Source organism: Nycticebus coucang, chromosome 4 (assembly GCF_027406575.1).
Source record: "Nycticebus coucang isolate mNycCou1 chromosome 4, mNycCou1.pri, whole genome shotgun sequence".
NCBI classification, from domain to species: domain Eukaryota; kingdom Metazoa; phylum Chordata; class Mammalia; order Primates; family Lorisidae; genus Nycticebus; species Nycticebus coucang.
In genome coordinates this window covers 66,319,414-66,328,779 of record NC_069783.1, presented here as the reverse complement: position 1 = coordinate 66,328,779, position 9,366 = coordinate 66,319,414, and the positions used below count along the sequence as shown (strand labels likewise).

Sequence of the window (9,366 nt, the reverse complement as noted above, 5' to 3'; positions counted from 1 at the left end):
TTCTTATAGCAAAAACGATATAGGCAAGAGTGAAGATTAGGATGCTGAAGTTATAAGTAAAGAAATGGACGCCGACAGAAAGTAAAGCTATTTGTTGGAGGTCACATAGCCAGAGAAAGAGGGATTCAACTCATTTTAGACTCCACATTCAGTGCTTTTCCAGGGCACAGCAAGCCCTTTCTAGTACTTTAACATGATAGAAACTAAAAAAGATAGTCCATAGAAGGGGAATATTTTTTATAGGGCAGGCTACACATGCTAAAGATGAAAGATCTAGATGGATATAGTGAAATGGAGTTTAAAGCTGTTTTTCTCTAAAATGTGTTCTGCAAGATTTAATGTCTTATTAGAATAAAGGACTCCACAACAAATAGGCTTAACAAATATTAAATCAAACAATGTCATAAACATTTCTTAATGATAGCACTCTCAGAGCCTTGCACACATTATCCATTCCCTGTGCCTTTGACACAGGAATCAGATATGCTATGAGCATTTTTCAAACATATTTGACACAGGGCCCTTCTTGTGATATACTGGAATGATAAGTAGTTCTGGTCTGAGCATAAAAGCAGTTTTTGTTGAATAGACATTGAGTCTTAGAGTACAACAATGGATGGAAATTTGACTTCTATCCACCCTGAGTGATCTGAAAGTCATTCTCCTCTCCAAGAGGTTTGTGTGCACCAGAAGGTGGGCGCAGAGGGGTGGAAAAATCGTACAGCAAAGCCAACACTCTCAGGAAGATGAAACTAGAGCTCACACGCCTTAAAATCCAAAGGGCTGAGCCTCCTGGAAATCGCAGTTAACTAGCTTCTCTGGTTTACAACTTGCCACCAGCCCCTGGCTGATAAGATATAGAAAGCAGGGCAACACAGGTGACCATAATAATAAGTTGGTTTGTAATGACTAGATATAGGAAAAGAAAGCAATAAGATACAAATTGTATGGTAATCCCTTCCTGGATATCACAGCCATCCCCAGCAGTTCAATATGAGTGCAGAATTGTTCTTTGTTCTGCTCTTTTCTAGTATCACAAAACTCTGCGACATTTAAATGAAATATGTCTTAGGTTGACACATGTTAGAAGTCTCCTGTGAAGCATCCCTTGATTTTAAGAGCTGTAGAAGGCTTTAGTAAGTCTGATGTTTGGGAATTTTCTGCAATAGCAGAATATCCACTGGGAAGCACAAAACAGGGCCATGCTGTTTAGGAAAAGCATTATAATAGAGTAGACACAAACCAAGAAAAAAGTCCATGTTCTCTGCCATAATCATTCATCACAAACAGAAAGTTCTTTCCGTTAGCCTGGTTGCAGGCTGGAGACCAGGGTGAGAAAAGATGGCACCGGCACGGCCATGTCTACCTCCTAAGAGACATACCTTCATTTAAATATGGAACAGCAGTTTTTAGAAAGCCTTTGGCAAATAATATACTTAATTTTACTTACATAGAAATAATCCCATCTAAGCTTGTTTATAAGGGTGCCATTATAAAGCTGAATAAGAAAAAAGTCAGCTAATGCTCGCTTCAGCAGCACATATACTAAAATTGGAATGATACAGAGAAGATTAGCATGGCCCCTGCGCAAGGATGACACGCAAATTCGTGAAGCGTTCCATATTTTTAGCAGAAATAAAAATAAATCTATAAGCCAAAAAAAAAAAAAAGAAAAAAGTCAGCTAACCAACTAGACATTTCTAAATATGGGGATGTTTAGCAGCACATACAATAAGCATTTGTTCAGATGGTTGATACATTAGTCTTGGAGGAAATTATGGTTTCTTGTCACCATTGATGCCTGAGTTTCTGCAAGCAAATGGCTGAGAACAAGCCACCCAGACTCAGCTCACATGAAGCAGCTGGAAGGCCAGGGCTATCTTCCCCCCAGATTATAAATATGTCCTTGGGCAGAGACTGGCTTTTCCTTCCTGCCTCTTGTGTGTTCAGTGGCTCAAGATATTTATGTTGATGCAAAAATGGGCAACACCAGGCAATTTAGATCTCTTTTACCTGATCTAAGATCAGCACAATGTTGACTTTCCTCTCCACGGAGCCTCAATCCTCACCAGCTGCCAAGGATTCTTTCCTTCTCCCACAGTGGGCTCTTCTCACCCCATGTGAGATCCTAGCTCCTTAAGGATAGAATTCATACCTTGTCACCTGTTCCCTGGGACCTGCCCTAGTAGTGCAGGAAGGAGGTGTATTATAGACAGGAAAGAAGGAAAGCACATGGATTTTTGGGGAGGCAGGCCAGACCAGCTTGCCCAAGTCCCTCTTCTGCTCTTCCTTAGGCCACTTTAGTTTTCTGTGTTTATCTGTCCCTGCCTTTCTGTCCCCTAAACTGTTTGTTCATGCAAGTTGCGCCCAGAAGCCACAGGGTACCAGGTCTTCACTTCCATTTTTACCCTGAGGACAAATCCTCTCTCCTTGTAAAGTTTTCCCTTCAGATCACTGTAGGAAATCACAGACACAAATTGCAAATACAATTTTAGAATGTTTTGGTAGCCAGGTTCCTGTGCTGTGGCCCCAACTTCCTCTGAAACAGCCAATGGAAGAACTCACTGTATTTTTGCTCTAACATGAATGTAGCTAATGTGCCGTGTGGCGCTACCTACGCAAAATACAGATTGAAAGAAAGAGCATCTGTCAGGGAAAAATAATAGGTATTTAAATATCACTGGTCTTACAGAACAGGGTTTGGCAAGCTGTGAATCACAGGCCAAACCTGTTTTTCTGAATCATGCAGGTTTTTTTTTTTTTAAATAAAGTTTTATTGAAACACAGCTGCATTTGTTTACATACTGTCATGGCTGCTCTGGAGCAACAACGGCAGAGATGAGCAGTTGTGACATGCTTGATGGCCAACTCAAAGCTGACAATATTTACTACCTGGCCCTTTACAGGAAAAATGTACTGACCCCTGTCTCAGAAGATGTCATAGTGAGAAAATATTCTTATGTACAAGAAAACACCATTTTCCCCTATTTCTGCTACACTCTGTGCTAGTCTTTAAAAGGAAAATAATCCATTTTGTTCTCTCAACTTCCTCTCAAAAATCCTTCCCCCAAATCTAGCCTACATAGCTCCCAATTCCTCTATCCTAATTTACCTTCTGTTGAATCAAATCTTCTCCAGCTCTTATCTCCCCTCTTTTAAAAAAAATCTAAATGCCAAGGCTTTCTCCTCTGCTCAGTTTAATTTTCAACTCTTTCTACTGTTTCTGAAGCAACCTGAGAGAAGATCCAGCAGACAGCAGACATGGGGTCTTCCTTGGAAGGGATGCATAGATTGGATGCTGATAGGCTGGGAAAAGTCATGTAGTTGTTTCCTGTTCCATAGTGAATCATTTTGACTATATTAATAGTAAACACCCCTAAGGCAAGGCTCACCAACCCCTCACCTTATGCAATCCTGGCTTTTTCGTCTGAGTCCAGAAGTCTCCAAGGCATCCTCCCATCCTATCTGTACCTTTACCATTGACTGCCCACTCCTTCTCACACAGATCTCCCAGATGGAAAGTGTTCCCAATGAGGGGACACTCAGCTCCAATGAGGGGACACTCATCTCCCAGGACCTCTGCTCCTCCCAGTCATCATCCCTTTGAACATTTCTTCATTCTGCTCACTACATTTGTCTTTGCCACATGTGTTTGGTGCTTGCCTGCAAGTTTTTTGTAATTTGTTTTTCTGGTTTCAAAAGGAACTTTGTTCATTGCAGCAGAGTTTAAATATGCAAATGTATAAATAAAGGAAAAAATCATCTATAATCCCATATGCAGAGAAGACCAACATTAACATTTGGGTATATAACTTTACAACAGTTATTCTATGAGTCTGTATGTGCATTTGATATACACACAAGTGTATATATAATTAGTAAATCACATTTGGGTTCAGAGTATATTTAGTTTTGTATTTCTTTCTATTTGCTGCCACATTCTGTGTCCTTGCTTTTGGATTTGTACTACTCTATAATGCCTGATAGTTGGTTTTTCATGAAGGAAAACTAGATTTTTCTAATTAGAACAAATTCCTTGAGCACAGGATAGTCTCTTCTTTTTTTATTCACTTCTTTTCTCACCTCTATTCTCATCCCCAACAGCAACCAGTGTCCTTTAGAAGCATAGAATGAGTGATAAGTATTTTCTGAGTAGAATTGAATAGAATAATGGGAGACGCACCCATAGGAGGAAAACCAAGCACCTGATGTTCCTATCTTGTTCTTGCCACACAGAGAAAGTCACAGCTTGAAATGAGTCGTGAAAGGTTCTTTGGCGGGTGCACAGCAATACACCTGCTGAGTTACGAGCCTGATGAATCATTTGCCTGGTTATCTTGCTACTCATGCTGAATTGAATGCTACTTTTCAAACCAAACAAGTCTCAACTAGGGCTCTGTCTGTGCTTTGCTCTTGGGTTAGTGTTTTCTCTGCAAATAGGCTCCCTATCGCTCTTTAAAAATCTGTGATAATAGCCTTACAAAAACAGTATTCAAAGAATACTTCTCCACCACTCCTGTCTTTTCTAATAGGAATTGTATTACATATTGCCAAGTAAATTAGATTTGGCTCCTTGTTTTATTTATACAATAAAACTAAGCAAAGAGATCAACCACAGGATAAATTAATAACAAGGCATGAAACTCTGCCAGATATTTCCTTTGGGGGACAAACCAAACAATGAAACCACTCCTCTGGACTTACTTGTTCTTATCTATTTCATTACATGCTTTGGCAAAGCTCAAGGACCTGCTTATTTAACCTAATGGTTTTGATTTGGGTTTTTCATTTACTCTTTTGAAAAACTTAATGTCTTTTGGCTTTAGCATCCAAACTTCTCCTCTTTTCTGTCCCAGTCTTCCTGATGGACCCTGCTCCTCATCCTTAGATGAGGAACTGCAAAGGTCAGTGAAATTAATGAAAAACATAATCATAACAACATGAAGCCAGAGGCCTATGTGGCTCTAAGGGGCTTGGTTTAGACACTTCACATTGCAATATGTGATGTAAGGCTTCACCTGGATTAATCAAAAGGCAACCTCAACCCTTACTCAAGATGCCTGTTGAACTGCTATTTGCCCAAGAGATTGAGTCCACCTTTAGCGGCTGAATTTATAATGCATTTAGCTAATTATAATTCCTTCTTTTCGAGGATTCTACTTTATAAAAATCTTTCACCACTATTTCATTTGATCCTTACTCAGCCATACAACACATTTTATTTCCCATTTTATAGATGAGGACATCCAAAAGAAATTGACTTGCTCCTGATCACACTAGTTACCTCTCCGTCTCTCCCTCTCTCTCATTGTTTCTCTCAATTCCTTTAAATAACTCACTAAAGTTTAAAAATCTTACTCACATTTCTAGTGAACACTACTCTGTATATTTTTTATAGTTTAAAAAAGAGTTAAATCAAATTAAAACATTGCCTGTAGTTTTATGTTCAAAGTTCAAGTCACAATTCTATCACCATTGTCTATGATTTATGGTCTGAAGAGAACCGAAAGCTAGAAAAAAATCTAAATGTCATCTGGCTTGTACCCTAGTCTCTCAGTCTTTGCTTTCAAACTCTCATAAACTGGGACAGCTTGAGAGTGAATGGCCTCCAGACTTTCTATAGCCTTTTCCTTCTTTTCGTTAAGAAGTCTTCCTTATAACTAACACAAATTTTTCGTTCTTCCCCTTGAGCCACTTTCCCCATATTCTGCTCTCAAAGAAGATAACAAACAGCTCTTCTCTGAAGAGATTAGAATATTAGATTCTGCTTCTAACCACTTCCCCCTCTCCAAATTTGAACTTTTATATTAGACCATGATGAATTAAGACCTAAGGAAGGTGAATATCCTGGAACTTACTCTTCTCATAAAGGTAAAGATTCTGTAACAAAAAGACCTGAAAATCTTGGCAGTAAATCTTAGCCAGACGAAAAGCAAGCAAGGGTCTTCTTGGACTGTGTTTCTTGAATGTCTGTTTCAGAGAATCCAGTGGCTCTGTGCATGCCCAGGAGTAGGTGGGGACGTAAGATGGCCTCAGCCACACTCAGGCTTCTCTGCCTTTGAACTAAGCTGCAGAGTTGGAAACTGGGTATAACTCATACAATCATATTTTCTACATGTTTACATCCCTTTTGTCATCCTCTATTCTACCTCATTCAGCTGTGCTACACGGAATTGTGTCCAACCTTGGGACAGTGTTTTAAAGAGGAAGCGGCTCCCTCTCTTCACCCAGGGCTAATGCGGTTCAGCAAGATGGCTAAGGGAGAGTTAAATGTCAGAGATGAGAGAAACGAAACTAAGCAGGCTAGTCATGTTGGAGAACATCCTTTCATAGCCCATCTTAAAAGATCTATGTTTTATTATTTTACTGAGGACAATAATGCTTTTTAAGAATTTTTTTCTAAAATAAAGATCTATATTGTTAATTTATTCAACAAATTTATCAAGCAGACAACCTATACAGTATATGTGAAGATTCAAAGATTCATAGGATACTTTTTCTGTCCTTAAAGAAATAATAGGCCAATAAGGCCTAAAAATCACTGACTATAAGGGTAAGAACAGCAGGGATATACATGGTGTTTTGGAAGTCACTTAATAACAGGATCACTTTCAGGTTCTGAGGAAAGGAAATCAGAGCAAGGATGAGACTGCTCATGGTACCGATGGCATTTGAACTGGTTTGGGAGGCCAGGCTGAGATGTGGCTTGGGGAAAAGCACATAGGGAGGACATGTGGATTCAGAGTTCATATAAGGGGATGGTGGGGGAGAAAGTTAGATGGCAAGAGTGAAGCCAGATCAGGGATGCCAGGAAAAGTTTGGGACTCCAGAGTGCTAACCATTACACCACAGAACCTCACAATTATGGAAGGCTTTCAATGCCAATGTCCATGTATTCCACACTATTCATCAGCTTGCTGGTATAAATGGTAAATTTCAGCCTTAGTGGCAGATTTAGGAGCTTTATCCTGAGGGTAGGAGAGTGGGAAGAGGATGACCTCTGTGGTCAGATAGACTGAGTGAAAATCCTGTGCCTGGTGCTCATGGTATGTGACCTTGGGCAAGTGACACAATCTTTCTGGGCCTCCATTTATACTTCCATGAAAAGGGAGAAAATAAACAATGCCCTCATCTGGCCATTGTGAAGATCAAATGAGGCACATTTGCAAAGTCCAAGATATAACAGGTATGCGCAAAGTTTGAATTCATCTTTAGCTCTTTCCTGGGAATTGGCAGGATATTACCTAATGCCCTTGCAAGCTTTCCCATAGGTACCCCATAGTCCTGGGAAGAAGCAGTCTCATCCTTGTCCTTCATCTTAACTATGGAAAGGCTTGGCTTCTACCTATTAGCCCAGAGGTATATCATAGCATACAAGGATGCCAAAAAAAATGTATACACATTTTAATAAAGGAAATAACTGTATTAAAATGATAATAATATATGCCAATGACAAAAGTTGAATATAAGTCATATTGAGCACCTTTTGGAATTACAGAAGTCAAACGTGACTTGAGTATTAGAAATTTAATACGGTGTTTTTCCTTTTGTAAAATGTATGTACTTTTCTTCGTACCCTCTGTTTTCTAGAGAAAAGATGGATAAATTGTAGCCCCATAGCCCACATCCAACCTACCGTTCTCAGTGAAAACAATTGTTTTAAATAGTTGAGGAAAAAATCAAAAGATGAATAATGTTTTATGACATGGGAAAATTATATGAAACTCAAATTTCTATGCCCATTAATCAAGTTTTATTGAAACAACACAATGGCACTTAATTATTTTTATATTGTCTGTGGCTACTTTCCTGCTATAACATTAGAGTTATATACAGCAGTTGAAAAGAAAATCATATGACCTAAAAAGACTAAAAAGACTGAAATATTGACTCTGGGACCCCCTACACATTTGTGCGCCAAACCTTGTTTTATGCATGGTAATAGATCATTTCCTTCCTAATTTCTGTTCTAAGAGTTATGACAAATCTGTACAGCATGAACCACATATAAGCTAAATAATAGGAAATTTTTTCTCAACTATATGCTGTATCATTGTTAAAATTATTTTTATCTCATTCTATTAGGGGGTACAAGTGTTCTTATTACGTGGATGAATTGTATAATGCTTAAGGATAACGCATCGGATAAGGCTTTTCAGTGTGTCCATTACCAGAACTGCATACACTGCACCTGACAGGTAAGATTTCATCCCTCATTCCCTTTCTACCCTCCCCTTCTTAGCTTCCAGTGTCCTTTACACCACTTTACAACCATATGTACCCACTGTGTAGTTCCCATTTAGTAGCGAGAATGTGTGGTGGTTGTTTTTCTACTCTTGAGATGCTTCACTCTGGATAATGTTCTCTAGTCCTGTGCAAGTTGCTGCACATGACATCAGTTCATTCCTTTTCATGGCTGAGTAGTACTCCATAATATGCAGTGTGTGACTATACACACACACCACATTTTCGTTATCCACTCATCAATTGACGGACACTTAAGTTCTTCCCATATCTTTGCAATTGTGAATTATGCTGTGATAAACATTTGAGTGCAGGTGCCTTTTTGATAAAATGACCTTTTTTTCTTTGGATAGATACCCAGTAGTGGGATTGCTGGATCTGATGGCGATCTACGTTTAATTCTTTGAGGACTCTCCATATTGTTTTCCAAAGAGGCTGTACTAATTTACAATCCCACCCTCATTGTATAAGCCATTCCTTTTTCACTGCATCCATGCCAGCATCTATACTTTTTGATTTTTTAATAATGGCCATTCTAATAGGGGTTAAGTGTTATCTCACTGTGGTTTTAATTTGCATTTCCCTGATGATTAATATTGTGAGCATTTCTTCAGATGTCTGTTGGCCATTTGTCTATCTTTTTTTGAAAAAACTCTGCTCATGTATCTTGACCACTTTTTAATGGGGTTATTTTTTTTTCTTTCTGATTTGAGTTCTTTGTAGAGTCTGGATTATTAGCTCTTTGTTGGATATGTAGTTTGTGAATGTTTTCTCCCATTCTGTATATTGTCTATCATAGGAAATTCTTAATGCTTCGTTTTAGATTTCAAAAATTTGCATGAGGAAATTGTGCTGAGTAATATCTTCTCACTTTCTAGAATGAATTTCCAGTGCCCCTGTACTCAGGTTGCTTATTCCCCCTCACCATGGGAGCACCCTAAACCAGTAAAAAAGGGTATTTTACTGATTATGCCATTTTAATCTGAAAAGCTGATGTTTCAGTACTGGGGGAAAATTTGTCCTGAGAATAGACAATTTATTTTAAAATTTTAAAACAATTAAAATTAAAAACATTTAAAGAGGAAGGAAAATAAAAAGCCCTGTTGCTTTCTATGTTGTATT

The 9,366-nt window shown here is 38.6% G+C and overlaps 1 non-coding gene across 1 annotated transcript; it reads left to right on the top strand.

Moving 5' to 3' along the window:
• The first annotated feature begins 1,521 nt into the window (after positions 1-1,521).
• Positions 1,522-1,628, top strand: LOC128585075 (U6 spliceosomal RNA). Its single transcript, XR_008379823.1, has one exon. It is a non-coding gene; the product is annotated as a U6 spliceosomal RNA (small nuclear RNA).
• The last annotated feature ends 7,738 nt before the right edge of the window (positions 1,629-9,366 follow it).